This window comes from Tachypleus tridentatus, chromosome 7 (assembly GCF_004210375.1).
Source record: "Tachypleus tridentatus isolate NWPU-2018 chromosome 7, ASM421037v1, whole genome shotgun sequence".
In the NCBI taxonomy this organism is placed as follows: domain Eukaryota; kingdom Metazoa; phylum Arthropoda; class Merostomata; order Xiphosura; family Limulidae; genus Tachypleus; species Tachypleus tridentatus.
Genome location: NC_134831.1, coordinates 89,943,942 through 89,961,490, shown reverse-complemented (window position 1 = coordinate 89,961,490; position 17,549 = coordinate 89,943,942). Strand labels below are relative to the sequence as shown.

Here is a 17,549-nt window from a genome sequence, read left to right as displayed (position 1 = left end):
AGCTAGAGGGCATGGCTAGGTAGCTAGAGGGCATGGCTAGGTAGCTAGAGGGCATGGCTAGGTTGTTAGAGGGCATGGCTAGGTTGTTAGAGAGCATGGCTAGGTTGTTAGAGGGCATGGCTAGGTTGTTAGAGAGCATGGCTAGGTAGCTAGAGGGCATGGTTAGGTAGCTAGAGGGCATGGCTAGGTTGTTAGAGAGCATGGCTAGGTTGTTAGAGGGCATGGCTAGGTTGTTAGAGAGCATGGCTAGGTAGCTAGAGGGCATGGCTAGGTAGCTAGAGGGCATGGTTAGGTAGTTAGAGGGCATGGCTAGGTAGTTAGAGGGCATGGCTAGGTAGTTAGAGAGCATGGCTAGGTTGTTAGAGGGCATGGCTAGGTTGTTAGAGGGCATGGCTAGGTAGCTAGAGGGCATGGCTAGGTAGCTAGAGGGCATGGCTAGGTTGTAATCCGAGTATCGCAGATTCGAATCCCTGTCACACCTGACACGCTCGCCCTTTCACCTTGGGGGAGTTTTAATCAATTCCACTTTTCTTTGGTAAAAAGAGTAGTCCAACAACTAGCGGTGGGAGGTGATAACTAGTTGTCTTTCCTCTAGTCTTACACTGCTAAATTAGGGACGGCAAGTGCAGATAGTTCCCATGTAGCTTTGCGCGAAATTCAAAGCAAACAAACAAACTTTACAGATTCCAATCAATTCACTTTAAAAAATCAATAAAACTGACACTTTCTGTTGACACACTGTTATGTATAATACAACTGATACTTTCTGTTGACACACACTGTTGTGTATAATACAACTGATACTTTCTGTTGACACACTCAGTTATGTATAATACAACTGATACTTTCTGTTGACACACACTGTTGTGTATAATACAACTGATACTTTCTGTTGACACACTCAGTTATGTATAATACAACTGATACTTTCTGTTGACACACTCAGTTATGTATAATAACACTGATACTTTCTGTTGACACACTCTGTTATGTATAATAAAACTGATACTTTCTGTTGACACACTGTTATGTATAATACAACTGATACTTTCTGTTGACACTGTTGTGTATAATACAACTGATACTTTCTGTTGACACACTCAGTTATGTATAATACAACTGATACTTTCTGTTGACACACACTGTTGTGTATAATACAACTGATACTTTCTGTTGACACACTCAGTTATGTATAATACAACTGATACTTTCTGTTAACACACACTGTTGTGTATAATACAACTGATACTTTCTGTTGACACACTCAGTTATGTATAATACAACTGATACTTTCTGTTGACACACTCAGTTATGTATAATACAACTGATACTTTCTGTTGACACACTCAGTTATGTATAATAACACTGATACTTTCTGTTGACACACTCTGTTATGTATAATAAAACTGATACTTTTTGTTGACACACACTGTTGTGTATAATACAACTGATACTTTCTGTTGACACACTCAGTTATGTATAATACAACTGATACTTTTTGTTGACACACACTGTTGTGTATAATACAACTGATACTTTCTGTTGACACACTCAGTTATGTATAATACAACTGATACTTTCTGTTGACACACTCAGTTATGTATAATACAACTGATACTTTCTGTTGACACACTCAGTTATGTATAATACAACTGATACTTTCTGTTGACACACTCAGTTATGTATAATACAACTGATACTTTCTGTCGACACACTGTTATATATAATAACACTGATACTTTCTGTTGACACACTCTGTTTTCACTGTAAATTATTTTTAATAGAGTATTCGTATATCACTATTTAGACGTCCTGGTCGTGTTGCTGATTGTGTTAGTTACATTCGGATTAATATGACCGATTAGAACTTACAGTTTATTGTCCACGTGACATATGGTTATATTTTATTGTACGCTGATGTAAGTCACTATTGTTAAGTTTCATGAATAAGCTTGATATATTTTGCAGCTACAAAAGGTGTGAAAGTTGTAGTTCGTCGGTAGTTATAATGTAACAACTCTTAGTAGAATATGTGAGACAATGTTTGTTTAGTTGTACATACTGTATTAGTCCACTTATTACGGTGTTAGAGGCAAACACGTTAAAACGACATTAACAATCAGGACATCTTGAGTGATTTAAATCTTATTGATAGTAAAACATTTATATACTTGGTGTGTGTAGTTCAGTTCCAGGTTTTTGATCTTTTGTTTCTTCAAGAGTCTCCCTTGTTTGGCATTGTGGGGTCTGAACAAGTGGTTATATTTAGGCTCATTAGGCCTAGTGTAACAAATAGTTCTGTCTTGGCTGTCAACTCATTAGGCCTAGTGTATCGTTCATGTAATAAGTCTGTTTTGTTTCTTCCGTATTTCCTTTTATTGCTTTATAAACAAAACAAAAGCGATGCTTACGGCTACTACCCACCAGATGTCGTTGTACACGTAGTTATTGAGGGGTTTTGTATGGTTTGATTCATAATCTTTTGACGTCTGTATATAATCTATGCAGTTGTGATGAGCAGTGTTTTAGTCACTGTAGGCAATAGCAAAGGGACGAACAAGTTAGTGCCCTCGCAGTTTAAATTACCCGCACGTGAGTCAGCACTGCACGTGCAACACCAGCATCTTGAGTTGGCGTCAGCCGAGTTACAAATAGAACAACTAGTCTGTTTCTTTCCCACGCTGTCTGTAAATCACATGACCACGACTTCAGTTTTGATTGGTTGTGGATTGTCGAGGGCATATGACATGGGTCACATAAGCTGCACTTGTGGAAAATCTGCAGGCTAAGAGGCATTGGCGTAGCATACGATACACTGCTTTTGCTACAAAGCTCCCAATAAAAAAAAAATATATATATATATTAAATTCACATTCAAATGTAGCTATAAAGAGTTTGTTACCAATGCAGTGCCTTGTTTCTTCATTTAGTGCTACATTAACAGGAATGCGAAATTAAAAAAGACAAATTACTTTATGTTTTTGCATTTTAATTGATATTTAATGTTCTTCTAATTGTATATTATTATTTGCACTTTTAACTTAACATGTAGCAGATGTTTCATAAGTGAAGTCGCAACTCAGTAAATAAATGTTAATGTCAGAATGTTGTAACATTTCCGTATTATTGGCGCCATCTAGTTGCAAATGATGTATTCTATAAAAATCAAATTTCGGAGGAAACGTAGAAGTTCATTCGATGAGTGTTTTTTTCTTCCTGGCTGTTGCAGGATTATATTTTTAATATTTCGCCAAATATACAGTTACAAGTACTGTTATAAAATGTGTCGTAAAAATTGTCTTCTGTGAGTAATACGACAATAAATAAAATAATTAAGTTTCTATCTTCGAGAATAATTGAAAACAATGCATTTAGCATTTTCTTAATCAGTATTTTTCGTTTGAAAATTGCCTTGCCATTTTAAAAAGAATAAAAAAGTTTTCCACTTTTAAAAACGAAACGTCGGTATGCAAGAAGAAATCGTCTGTGCTGAAAGTATTTCATAGATTTCTCTCGTCACTGTTATTCAAAGCTACTTATGGAATTTCAGATTTAAACCACGTATATATTGCATCACGTCACTTAAAATTGTACTTCTTAGCGCCATCTACTTATAAAGATAACTTGTAATTCTTTTTGTACGACATTAAGAGTCAACTGTATTTAAATAAATATTTCGAATGCTTATACGCGACCATTATTAGTTTTTTTAATTTGCGTATTAAGTATATCCCAGCTTTAATGTTTGTTCTTTTGTTATAACTTAGCAAAGAAAAAATATACAGTTACTCACAACTAAATAACACATGAAAGTTTGTAAAATTTTAAAGTTAACAAACTGCATTTTCCGACAGTAATTAGGCGAAACTATAAGTGAAATATATATTTCAGTCTCATATATTTTTGTGTTTAATTTTTGCGGATTATAGCTAAAAATTAATATTAATATAATAATAAAAGAAACTCAACAGTAGATTTACACCTTTAAAAATAACAGCGTTCAAATTTCGCGGAATTACCCATCTGGTCACGTGGTCTCGTATCACTGTGATTTCAGAAACTGCACTAAACTTGAACAGTTTCATTGCTACGTCTCTCAGCTTTTTATCACGTGAGGTATTGCCTATTCGCACGCCACAAACCGTGTCGGTAAAGGTCAAGAGAGACTCGTGGTAACTCTCACGTAGGGAAGTGTTTTCCCTGACAATACTCGTTCGGTCGGCTCATTGTATTTCGTCATATCCGTTTTAGTGTTTAGACGCTCTCGTATTCGACCTGCTTGTTCGGTGGCTGTCGTTTAATAGGTTAACTCTAATCACAACGCTCGTATGGGTATTAAGAAAACAGTTGAGTAATACGAAAACGAAAAAAACTCAAGTTAGTTTTAATAAAAGTTCATACGTAATAGAGTGTCAGACATCAAAACTGTTTAAGAAAAGCCTAACTGTGTTGAACAGAAAGTTGGGCTCACCTCACAAACTGGATTGGTTATTGTTATATACAAAATTACAGTTGGGTCTTTCTGCTCTGCTTACAGCATGTATGAAAACTCGATTTTTACCCACTAGTGAGCCACCAAGCAGAAAGGTAAAATTAAATAATAATGATCACTGTAAGAAACAGAAAATTAGAAAACTTAATCAGTGGTAAACAACGAGAGATTTTGACCACAAAACTAATGTTAAAAATATAAAACAAGTGTGACAGTTAACTGATTTAAATATTATTGCTAATAAATTTGTTTAATTTCTAATACATATTGTGGATTTTGTGGTGAGTAGAAAACATTTAAATATAAATTCATCTAACTTGCAAGGAATACTACATTTAAAAGGAAATTCTAGTATTTTAGGTGATACAGGAAGAGCAGTTCCACATACCTATTTCATCAATGTACAATTAATGTTATTTGAAACGTTTTTTTGTCCAACAATCTAATGTTTATAAATGGATAATTACCGTTCTGGTTTTCTTCTTCATTGAATTTTAAAAACGAAATGTCACAATATAATGACTTCGAATTATTGTACCGTACGAGGGAACTGCACTTCATACTGCCATCTAGTGACAGTCCCGGCAAAGCCACATCGGGAATCGAACCCCTAATTTTAGCGTTGTAAATCCGTAGACTTATCGGGGAACAATATACAATAGACCCATTAGTAAAAATAAGTATACAATTAAATAATAAATTGTCGTGTTGTTTGAGGGCGAAGCAACATTTTTAGAAAATTGTCTTGTAGTGTTATGGTTCTCTCAGCAACTGTTTTATCTTCCAGTTACACACAGTGTAAAATTTTATAAATTATGATCAGTTATTATGTCATGATTATACCCAACACAGATGTCATTTTCCTTAATCCAAATATATATGTATAAGTCACAATAAAATATAATAAGTGAATTAAAAGATTGTTTGTTTAGTTTATAGGCGAGTCAATTGTGACATCTGCTGCATCCACCGCGAAGAATCGAACCCCGGATTTTAGCATTGTAAGTCCCTAAGTTTAACCCCTGACCCACCGGAGGACATTTAAAATTTATTTCTTTGTTATTGGTCTTGTAAACTTACGTTGATAAAATACAAACAGATTATTTGGAAGTATTAACAGGACTTTACAATATTTGTAGATTATTTGGAAGTATTAACAGGACTTTACAATATTTGTACAGTACATAGGTTTAAACTTATGTATCGCTATTTTAAATTGTAAATTATTTTATCGGTAAAAAGACTAAAAATAGGTGTTTCTCCAAGTGGATAAAATTAAAATGTATTTTTCTGTTTAGATAAGTTTAAAACTTTGTATTGAACGTTTTTATTTGGAAAATGTGGCTTGATTTCAAATCTGTTTGCATTTTATTAGCTTGTCCTGTCTGTAGAAACTGAACGTATTTGACGTAATTAAATCCTCATAATTCTACTAATAATGATAGGCGGAAAGCGTAATGGTTGCCTCGAGTATCGTCAGGTTTTAGTTATTTATACGCGCGTATTGGCCTGTCCACTGGGAAACTCATAAAGTTCACATTGAGCTATAATCGTGTGGAATTATCTCTTTAAGAAGTGGCTCAAAAGTGCTCGGGTAAATCTGTCTAATCCATGGTTACTGATAAATTAAAAAAAAAAACATGTCATCACGTAATGACTATAAAGATTGACCCCCTGAAACATTACTGAGGAAAGTTAGAGGGCGTCTCGTATTATTTCGTGAAGTGATGCCTAACCTGAGGATTATTAACAGTTGAAACAATTAATAAGAAACAAGTTAGTTTTATTTTTTGTTTTGTGGGGCCCCATCAACAACTGATAAACTGTTGAGTAATAATGTTTTCATTGAAGAAATGTCTAATTTTATATTTTTGGACTCGTGTAAAGGACCAGATACGAGGTGGTTAGTGAACAATCAATATTGTAAGTGAATTTGTTAAATGTACAGAGCACAAAGACTTAAATAGGTCACCTTTCATAACACAGATATTGTGCTTAGTAATCGTTCATAAATGTGTGTTAATTTGATATCCTTTTAGCGAAAGCTCTGAAATCGATTTGTAGTCTCTATACACGTACTAAAAACGCGAACATTCTGACGAGAGTTTCCATTAAATATTCATACACATCTAACTTGTGTAACGTATACGTAAAGGGAGAATGCACGATGTTCACATGCTATCAGGTTATAAACATGCTAATGTTAAACGGAATTGAACCAAAACTTAGTGATACTGTCTCACGAACCTTTAGTTTAATACAAGGTTCATGTTAATATAAATTTGGTTAATATATCGATTTATTTATATTAGTCAATAAATCTTTTTATCACTGTTTTAAAGAATTTGATTTATTTGGATAATTGTATTACTTTTGAAGCATATTTTAACTAGCTCAGTTTGCAATTAGTAACAAGTGTATATTGAAAATGAAGTAATTCCCAAAGGAAGTACAAATTACAAGATACAATACGAAAACAACTTGACCTAACACAATTAGGGCTAGAAAATGTGTACTTACGTACCTTACCACTAGGCTTTTCAACAAATAACGCTTTCAGATAACTGTATCATGTTCGCATGAACTCGGAGTAATAAGTTTGTATATATTTAAGGGTAATTTTCAAGATATCCTTGTATGTTTTTTGTTGTTTTTCTTTCCATTGATACACACAATCAATTTAATTTACTAAAAACCTGAAATCATGGTAAAATAATATATAGACTAACCAGTTGTCAGTTACCCAAACCGAAAGTCCCTGGAAAGTAAATAATAAAATATCGAACATTTTAAAGGTAATCGCTGCTGCAGAAAACATGATTTTGTGAGAAACTTATTTTTCTTGGTCCAGTGAAGTTTTTGGATTTCAAATGTTTACTTTCTTCATAAATAACTTCTAAAAACTTGTATTGTTCTTTCGTTTAGTCACAAATATTATTAACATTGTTTGTTGTAATTTAAAGCAATAGTTCAAAATAGGTCAAGTGATATTAATGAAATGATACATTAGCGCCATCTGTTGATTGTTTTTTATACGAATATATGATGATGCTAAACACCTCACTCAGAGCGGTTTTGAAAATAGTCTGTTTTATATTACTAGAAGACTTAGAGTAACATTTAATCTAGAACAAAGTATTACGGCATTTTCCACGTTACAAATGAGGTCATGTTCCATGTTTAATTAATGTTAGTGTCCTTTGTATATTTATATTAAGAATCTACGCGTACCCTTGGAACAATAAGTATCATAATAGGGAATATTTTCTGACTTCCATGAAGCACTCAATTTAAGACGTACCGGACTGTGAATTCAAAGGCCCATGGTTCGCGTCCCAATGCCGAAAAGTCGCACTTTACTTGAATGCGTTATAATGATGGTGGTCAAACCGTAGTATTTGATTAGAGTAGCTCAAAAGTAGGCGGTGGGTGCTACGTTCGCTCTAGTCTGTTGGTTCAGAAACAGATCCAGTGTATTCTCATGATTGGTGATAGGGGTACTTTAAGAAACAGTAAATCCACATATTTCCTTGTTGAATATATATTATTGTGTTGATGTCTAAAAGCGTCACTATACTAGCAGTCCTTCATCAGTACTGGTGTAGTAATTGAGAAGATAGTAGACAGGTAAAATTTATGGTGGCGACAGTTGCGCACTGCCACCCACCAGGCGGAGCTTTCGCATAAAGTATATAACATCTCACGATGCACATCACTGCACTCTAGTGAGGGAGGAAGTAGAACCGTTAGAATAGCGAGCTCAACAAGGCAGGACTAAGTAACTATTCGGGCAAACTGATGAGGCACACGCATGTCTGCCGCGCGTGGAGCGAAGCCTGTCACCGCAGCAGCTCATTGGTTTCACTAGTGTGTTTTACTGGTTGTGTTAGCAACAGGCCAGCTGTCAGACGCCGTGTGTTCTCAAAGTGTCTAACAGCCTAGTTGTGTATACTAGCAATTTTCAAATCAGCTTGGTACGTGAAGTAAGATAACTGATGAATTAATGTGCTTAACACGGAAAACAATGTGTACCTGTTGACTAAAGGTAAGTGTGTTTACAATGTGTACCTGTTGACTAAAGGTAGGTGTGTTTACAATGTCACGTTTTATTTCCAGAAAGTTAAAACAAGAACATTTTCTCGTGAAGAGTTGACAACGAACGACCAGTTGCTTGTTAATTCATTTTGTCTTTTAAGTTAACAAAACGAAGTACGTACGTCCTTCTCTTGCGCACGTGACTTTCCTTGAGAAAGAAAGAGACATGTCACAATAAACAAACCAATAAAGTTTCGTCATGTAGTGACGCCACAAAGATGGCACTCTGGCGTTTCTGGCGGTGTGTAACCGCTACTATTTGAAATGGTGTTTTATTGTTGTTGTTTGTTTGTTTGTTTGTTTTGGCAGAAGATACTGTTTACAAAAAAATAAATCCAAATTCAGGCCAAGGTAGTTTAAATTTGACAGATATTTGGTTGACGTTGCGCCGTTGCCTAAAACCTGGCACAATCATCATAACGTTGACTTTAATACCATCAGTTGAGGTGTTTAGTTTAAAATAATAAATGTTTAATTTGACCCCAGTAATTAGCGGATCGAACCTTTGTGTTAGAAGTTCTGTATTATCTGTAGGTGGTGAAAAATACAGTTAGTGTTACTGTGTCACACTCATCACATCCTTTCTTGTGAACTTTGAACTTACACTAGAATAGCGGCTTTGCTATAAGAAAAGAACACACTAGAATAGTCCCTGTTTTAGTGGCAAAACATTTACCCAATTTGAGTATAGCAGCCAAAATGACTCGTTCATATTAACTTGTTGTCACTATATTAATCAAAATAACTCATTCACGACAAGTCGTTATAAGTATCCTCCTATACTCGTTCCTTCTGAGTATGGTAGTTAGATAAATCATTCAGAATATATTAATGAAACGACTCATTCACAGTAAGTCTTCCTGATTATATTAGTCAAAGTGACCCTTTCACAGTCACTTCTCCTTTACCCGGCTTGGCCAGGTGGGTTAAGGCGTAATCTGAGGGTCGCGGGTTCGAATCCCCGTCGCACCAAACATGTTCGCCCTTTCAAGTCGTGTGGTCGTTATGATGTGACGGTCAATCCCACTATTCGTGGGTAAAAGAGTAGCCCAAGAGTTGGCGGTGGGTGGCGGTGAATAGCTGCCTTCCCTCTAATCTTACACTGCTAAATTAGGGACGGCTAGCGCAGATAGCCCTCGTGTAGCTTTGCGTGAAATTCCAAAAACAAACACTTATCCTTAGTGTGTCAAAGTAACTCTTACATGAACGTTTAAAAAGGTAAGCTGTAGGAGTTTAGTAACATAAATTGGATACATATATAAAAGTTGACGGATTTAAATAAGTGGAACTGTTTCCTTTCAATTAGTTCAGTTGGAGAGAGTCATTAGCTTTCATTTCAAAATTCGTTCTGAAATACTTGAGAACTTGACAAATTTTTGTTATTGTGTCAAAATGTACACGATAAATTTTAAAGGTTAATATATCATGAGTCAACTCACTTGGTGTGTGTGTGTGTGTGTGTGTGTGTGTGAAAATATATATATTTTACGAGGTTAGACTTCAACTCTATCTTTCAGACAAACCCGCGAACCAAGTTAATGGTGTACCTCAATTTTTCCCAACTGCTTAGTAAAAATTAATTATTAACGAGGCTTAGCGGAAACCGCCCCAACTTTTAATCTCAGCTGTTGTAGATATTCATTATTTTATAGTTTTAAAGAACACCATGAGCGTTATCCAAGACCAGTTGGAGACGTTAACATATTGATCCATCTGCTGTGCCAAGCGTAAAATGGCCGAGTAGTAGTAATCATTAAGTACGGGATAAAGTTCTATATAGTGATAAAAGCTATAACCTTTAAGTCAATGAATTAAGATTTGCAATTTTGGCTTGTATTAATTTCTTTCCCCCCCATGTTTATAAAAACCATAACACGAACTATTGTTATATTCAGGTGGGTTATTGGACTTCTTCTAATATTTAAATAGAACCAATACTTTTATTATGGTAGAAGGAAAATGGTTTTACATCATATAAATATACCTTGTGTTAAGTTAGCTGTTCTTGGTGTTGTCAACCGTGGTTAATTACTAACCTGATTTCAATCTTTACAACGGATGTGACGCAAAAACTACATTTACGTAACGTCTTGATTGTTTTCATTGATGGTTCGTTTTAAAAGTTGTCATGAAACTGATTTGATTTAGTAAAGAACTTTGTAAAATAACCTTTATTTTCTGAGACTGCTTACGTAAAGGTAGAGCTCACATACCTGTTGTGTATTACTGGACCTGACAGCTAAATAATCTTTATCTGAAACCATCTAGTTATATAAATAACAATAAAAACTGTTTAGTAATGTTATCATATCTTAACATTGTTGTCGATGTTTGTAAGCAATGTTACTATAGGTTAACATGATAAACCACGTTTGTGGCCGATGTTACTAAATCAAACATTGTTATCCATGTTTGTGACCGATGTTACTAAATCAAACATTGTTATCCATGTTTGTGGCCGATGTTACTAAATCAAACATTGTTATCCATGTTTATCAACAATGTTACTATATCTAACATTGTTATCCATGTTTATCAACAATGTTACTATATCTAACATTGTTATCCATGTTTGCCAACAATGTTACTATGTCTAACATTGTTATCCATGTTTGCCAACAATGTTACTATGTCTAACATTGTTATCCATGTTTGTCAACAATGTTACTTTACCTGAGCTTAAGGCCGTTGTTTTCTTCCAAATTGTGCATTTCAAGAATTTTTTTTTTTTTTTTTTACTGAGTTCATTGACGTCACCTCTTGCACTGAGAAGCAGGGGGAACATTCTTTTTATCGGGTGACAGAATATCAGCAGCTGCCATGTTTGCCATTAACCTACAAAATTTAACTGCCTGTTGCGACTTCTAGTTGTTTCTTGGTGTGTCATACAAAAAATAGAATTTCCTTGTAGAATCTTAGAACATTGCAACCGGATACCACTGTTTCATCTTTTTAATATATAAACTGCTATAGCTACGTGTAGTTTTTACATTGTATAGACAGTTCTTTTAAATTACTGAATTAACGATAACATATTACTTTATTTTTTTCCTTAATTGTAAGTTTCTGGAAGCTTCTATGTACACTGCTGTGTTTTGTAGACTTGAATTTGCATATGAAGTTCAAACCGAGAAACCTCGCTATTGGTAAAAATAAAGTTAATTATACAATTTCACGGCTAATTCACCTAGTAACCAAATATACGCGATAATTAATATTGATGAATATATTTCACTGAATGGCTGGTATTCTACCAACAGACTCGTTTTTTCAATAACTCCCATATTTATAATAAAGGCTTTTTCTAGATGCCACACAAAATATCTTTGTAGCTCACACTCACGAATATTATGGATATTCTAGCACTTCTGGCCCGGAATAGCCAGGTGGTTAAGGCACTCGATTATAATCTGAGGGTTGTGGGTTCGAATTTCCATAACACCAAACATGCTCGTACTTTTAGCCGTGGTGGCGTTATAATGGTACTATCAATCCCACTATTTGTTTGTAAAAGAGTAGCCCAAGAACTGGCGGTGGGTGGTGATGACTAGCTGCCTTCCGTCTGGTTTCACGCTGCTAAATTAGGGATGGTTAGCACAGATAGCCCTCGTGTAGCTTTGCACGAAATTTAAAACAAACAAACTAGCACTTCTTTTTTAACGTGATCTTAAAGTCTACACGTTGAAAACATGGGTTTCTTTTATTTTAAGAACCTGTTGTAAGTGTGTGAAGAAGATAAAATCTATTTAAATAACTTGTGTTGGAATTTGTTTTTTAACTTACGTAAGGTTTGAGGGAGATGCTAGGATAAAAAGAGAGAGTATTTATTCAAGTTTTTCTAGGCCTATTAGAATGTTCTATTTATATTTAAATTGCACGTTAGATATTTTTGTGTTTTTGGTGATACAGAGCCAAGTTTATTCACTTTAAATCTGGCTCTTTACCAACTTACTTACTTATCGCCACTGACAGCCATCTGTCAAGAACGTTATATTTTAGGCTTAAGACAGCCATCTGTCAAGAACGTTATATTTTAGGCTTAAGACAGCCATCTGTTAAGAACGTTATCTTTTAGGCTTAGGACGGTGTATGCTATAAACTATTATTTGTAAAGTATAATTGAAAAAAAAATGTTTTCTTTTTTATTTCATTGGTATTATATCAAACGTTTCTCATAAACATGATGTAAAGAGACACTTAAATAACAGCTAAGTTTTAAATTTCGAGTTTCTTTCCGAGTTAAACTTTTTGCCATAATAATTACCTGAAATATTACACGCAGATATAAAAATCTTTATCAAAATTTTAAAACTGTGATATACTTTAGTTATTCAGGGACGACCTGAATGAGTTTTTATTTGTTATTTTATTTTATTTTACAGGTTTAATTATTTATCGTTCAAGTAGAGAAAAAAAAATTAACTTAGTCCACAGTTTTTTACTAAAAACTGTTACTGTTAAAACACTAGTAATCTCCATAACTTCGAGTTCTAGCATATAACTCGGTATATGAATTTTACAGATATTATCTAACCCTAAATTACTTAACGCATTTCAGTGTTCAAACCTTCCTTCCTCTGTATTCCCAAAGTAAGTCCGTCGTGAAACTTGAAAGTAATGAACGCACCATGGCGATGTTTTTTCTTAACTTGCATATTGTTTTTCTCTGATGGATACAAGTCTTGGATGTGATTAAAGTTTACGAAATCTCTTCACGATTCCAGTTGGACCAGAGAGAACTGAGTGAATGTGTTTACACGAATAATTTTTGCACAGAACTCAGCCGAAGAGTTCCACTACATAGTTTGACAGTTAACTCTACACATGGGAAGGTACGCCAGAACGAAAAAAAAAAAAAACCAACAGAAAGAGACACGCGGTAGACTGAATAATTTACCGCGAGGTCCGCACCATCGATTGCTCGACTGGCAACTCTAACGGTATGCGCCCTCTATCACAAGAACCGTGAATGAAATATAACTCTTCAAGTATTCTGTATATCTTACATTTCCAGCTTGTGTAATAATTGAGAGATAATATCGGGTAGTCAGGAAATGTGTTAAACTGCAGATGAAAACTGTTTTCACAAGAAAATATTTGCCTTTGAATGTATCTTTTACTGCACACTAATACGACACACAACATGGCAACTCTGCGATTAATTGTTTCATTACGCGATAAAATGTAGTTCCTAATGGAAACGTTGCTGTGCTTTAACCGTGGTAAACGGACTCCTCATGCTATAAAGCTCACTTTCTCATAAATAACAAATATATTTTCGTGTATTTCTCTCATTCTAAAAATATGTTAATGTGTTTTGAATGCAGTCAGCAAGGAATAAAAAGTTTTAATACGTGTACTTGAAGCAAGTTTGTAAATCATCAAACATCGTTACAATAGTATAATGAAGTATTCGTACAGTTTATTGAAATCCACGAACACAATTTTTTGTTACAATTTTAATGAACTGATATTATAAAGATGAAATGCTATTTTAATTCAAATAATGTAGTTACAAGTAATTTCATAGACGTACTTAAAATTAAAAAAAATTGAAACATAAAGATGACATAAAGAAGCTAATCAGGAACACATGAACATAAAGATGACATAAAGAAACTAATCAGGAACACATGTAAAACATAAAGACATAAAGAAGCTAATCAGGAACACATGTAAAACATAAAGATGACATAAAGAAGCTAATCAGGAACACATGTGAAACATAAAGATGGCATAAAGAAGCTAGTCAGGAACACATGTGAAACATAAAGATGGCATAAAGAAGCTAATCAGGAACACGTGAAACATAAAGATGACATAAAGAAGCTAGTCAGGAACACATGTGAAACATAAAGATGGCATAAAGAAGCTAGTCAGGAACACATGTGAAACATAAAGATGGCATAAAGAAGCTAATCAGGAACACGTGAAACATAAAGATGACATAAAGAAGCTACAGTGAAACATAAAGATGACATAAAGAAGCTAATCAGGAACACGTGAAACATAAAGATGACATAAAGAAGCTAATCAGGAACACATGTGAAACATAAAGATGGCATAAAGAAGCTAGTCAGGAACACATGTGAAACATAAAGATGGCATAAAGAAGCTAGTCAGGAACACATGTGAAACATAAAGATGGCATAAAGAAGCTAATCAGGAACACGTGAAACATAAAGATGACATAAAGAAGCTAGTCAGGAACACATGTGAAACATAAAGATGGCATAAAGAAGCTAATCAGTGAAACATAAAGATGACATAAAGAAGCTAATCAGGAACACATGTGAAACATAAAGATGGCATAAAGAAGCTAGTCAGGAACACATGTGAAACATAAAGATGGCATAAAGAAGCTAATCAGGAACACGTGAAACATAAAGATGACATAAAGAAGCTAGTCAGGAACATGTGAAACATAAAGATGGCATAAAGAAGCTAATCAGGAACACGTGAAACATAAAGATGACATAAAGAAGCTAGTTAGGAAGACGCGCTTTGGTAAGAAAATAAAGATAGCTAAATACAGATTAAAAGTAACCTCTTTCCATTAAAGTTTTTTGTTTGTTTAAATTTAAAGACACAAAACTACACAATGGGCTATCTGTGCTCTGCTTACCACGTGTATCGAAACCTGGTTTTTAGCGGTGTGCGTCTGCGGACATGCCGCTGTGCCACTAGGGGGCCCATAAAATTTATCAGATAGTGCTGATACGCTGAGCTATAATACCTGAGGTCTGTAAAACTGTAACATCGTTTGCGCATGTTCAGTAAAACTAAAGGTATGTGTTGATTTCTTAAAAGCCACCCTCGTAACTTTTTTAATTCAGTTTTAAAATAAGATTCCGTCATCCAGCAAAGTACCAAATTATGTAAGTTGTACATTGTCAGCTGATAAATATGAAGAAACTCTTTTCGATATGTATCAAATAAATAAATAAAACCGTTGTTATGTACGTAAAATATGTATTGGTTCCGAGTACATTAGGAAGAGTTGCTATACAGTATTGGCGTTATATCATTGTATCTGTCTATGGTTTCTGTGAGGTATTCACGACTTGTTGACCCTTGTTCGTCATTAGGTTGAAAATACCATACGAAGGACGTGGCTACTTAACATTCACATCACATTTTGTATCGGTTGTAGGCAGCAGGAGAGCACAGCGATGGCCGGGACTTTGGTGACCTCCCGGGCTGTGATTGGTCAAGGTCGTGTAGTCTCAGCGTTCAATTTTGTGAAATCGACGAAAGTTGAAGTTAGCAGATAAATTACATCCTTCAACACAGACTAATAACGAACATATAGGTGGCAGCAGCGTCGTAGAGAAACGATGGTTTATTGTCCTAACGCAGATGGTGGGGGTTCAACCTCACACATTCCTCCCTTACTGGAATCTATAAATGATACGATCTAATGATTGTGTTGAATCCGGTTGTTAGTAGGGAAAATACCAGCATACCTTTCTCTCATTCTGAACAAGTAAAGTTTGCGTGTGGAAAGGGGTGGACTTCCACCCAACACTCTTCTTATAAGAAGTAAGACACTTATCTAGTGAAATGTTTTTTCTTATAGCTTATGACGTTTTATTAGATTATAAACAAAAGTTCAAGTAATCAACTTGCTTTCAGTATTTAAACGGTTAGCGTTTTCTTTATATTGTATTTTGTCATTGTATTTCAGATTTTCATTGAGTGAAGAGAGGTTTTAAACGTATGTTGTGCGTCCTTAAGGAGTCTCTGTTGAGTACATGATGATATAAAGTACATGACATAAAGTTGTATATGGAACTTTTAGGAATTAATAGTTATAAACCATGCTTTAAATTACAGGAAATCATTTTTATATCTTTACAATAACTAAATATTATTACAAATGAACAAGAGACTCAACCCGTGTGTTTGGTATGTTGTTACAACTTAATATTATTACAAACGAACAAAAGACTCAACCCGTGTGTTTAGTATGTTGTTACAACTTAAATTAATTGCATGCTTACAAGACTTGTTTACTTGTTATATTTGTACTGTTATAACCTGATGTAATATCATGTTTACAATAGTCAGTTGGTGTGTTTATATTTGTACTTTTACAATGTATTATGACATCCTGTCTGTTTAATGTGTGTGATTATTATGTTAATACGTTCAATAAAGCGGTATTAATGTCTGTCTTGTTACATATCCACGTATATTTATTGAGTGACAAACACTTCCAACATGGTGCTGATGGCTGGTAAACAGAGCAGTGCCGTTGAACTACCATCTAACTTAAAAAAACTTTGTCCTTTGTGCGTAGCCTAGTCTTTAGGGTGTCGAAGGGTCAGAGGTTAGAGACATGACCACTTTGGACGTCCTGTAAAAGTGATAGTCAATCCACATTCAAGAGCCCGGCATGGCCAAGCGTGTTAAGGCGTGCGACTCGTAGTCTGAGGGTCGCAGATTCGAATCCCAGTCACACCAACCAAGCTCCCCCTTTCAGCCGTGGGGGCATTATAATGTGCGGTCAGTCCCACTATTCGTTGGTAAAAAGAGTAGCCTAAAAGTTGGCGGTGTGTGGTGATGACTAGCTGCTTTCCCTGTAGTCTTACACTGCTAAATTAGGGACGGCTAGCACAGATAGCCCTCGAGTAGCTTTGTGCGAAATTCAAAACAAACACATAAACAAGCATATGGAATTTCGTTCAGGCTGAAACTTCATGTTTTATTCTTCTTGTCAAGGTATAAATAACTTGTTATTCACAAATTATCAGCTTGATGTATTACACATGATAATTAGATTGTACCAAAATGACTTATTGTGGTGTTTCTTTCATTACAAAGTAGTATAGACGAGCAGTCCTCTAAAACATGACCACATTAAACTATACCGGCTCACGTGACTTATTGCAGAAATGGTGTGTTGTGTTTTCTTATAGCAAAGCCACATCGGGCTATCTGCTGAGCCCACTGAGGGGAA

At 34.9% G+C, this 17,549-nt stretch overlaps 1 protein-coding gene across 14 annotated transcripts in view; it reads left to right on the top strand.

Moving 5' to 3' along the window:
• LOC143256173 (zinc finger MIZ domain-containing protein 1-like) overlaps nt 1-17,549 on the top strand; it is a 188,381-nt gene that overhangs the window by 134,259 nt on the left and 36,573 nt on the right. For 2 of the 14 annotated variants that reach the window (XM_076513028.1, XM_076513020.1), the window contains exon 1: nt 8,230-8,537. The exons of 8 other annotated variants lie outside the window; for them this stretch is intronic. The gene's annotated coding sequence lies outside the window, so the exon portion shown is untranslated. 4 more of the 14 variants (XM_076513023.1, XM_076513022.1, XM_076513024.1 and 1 more) reach the window with 4 other exon arrangements.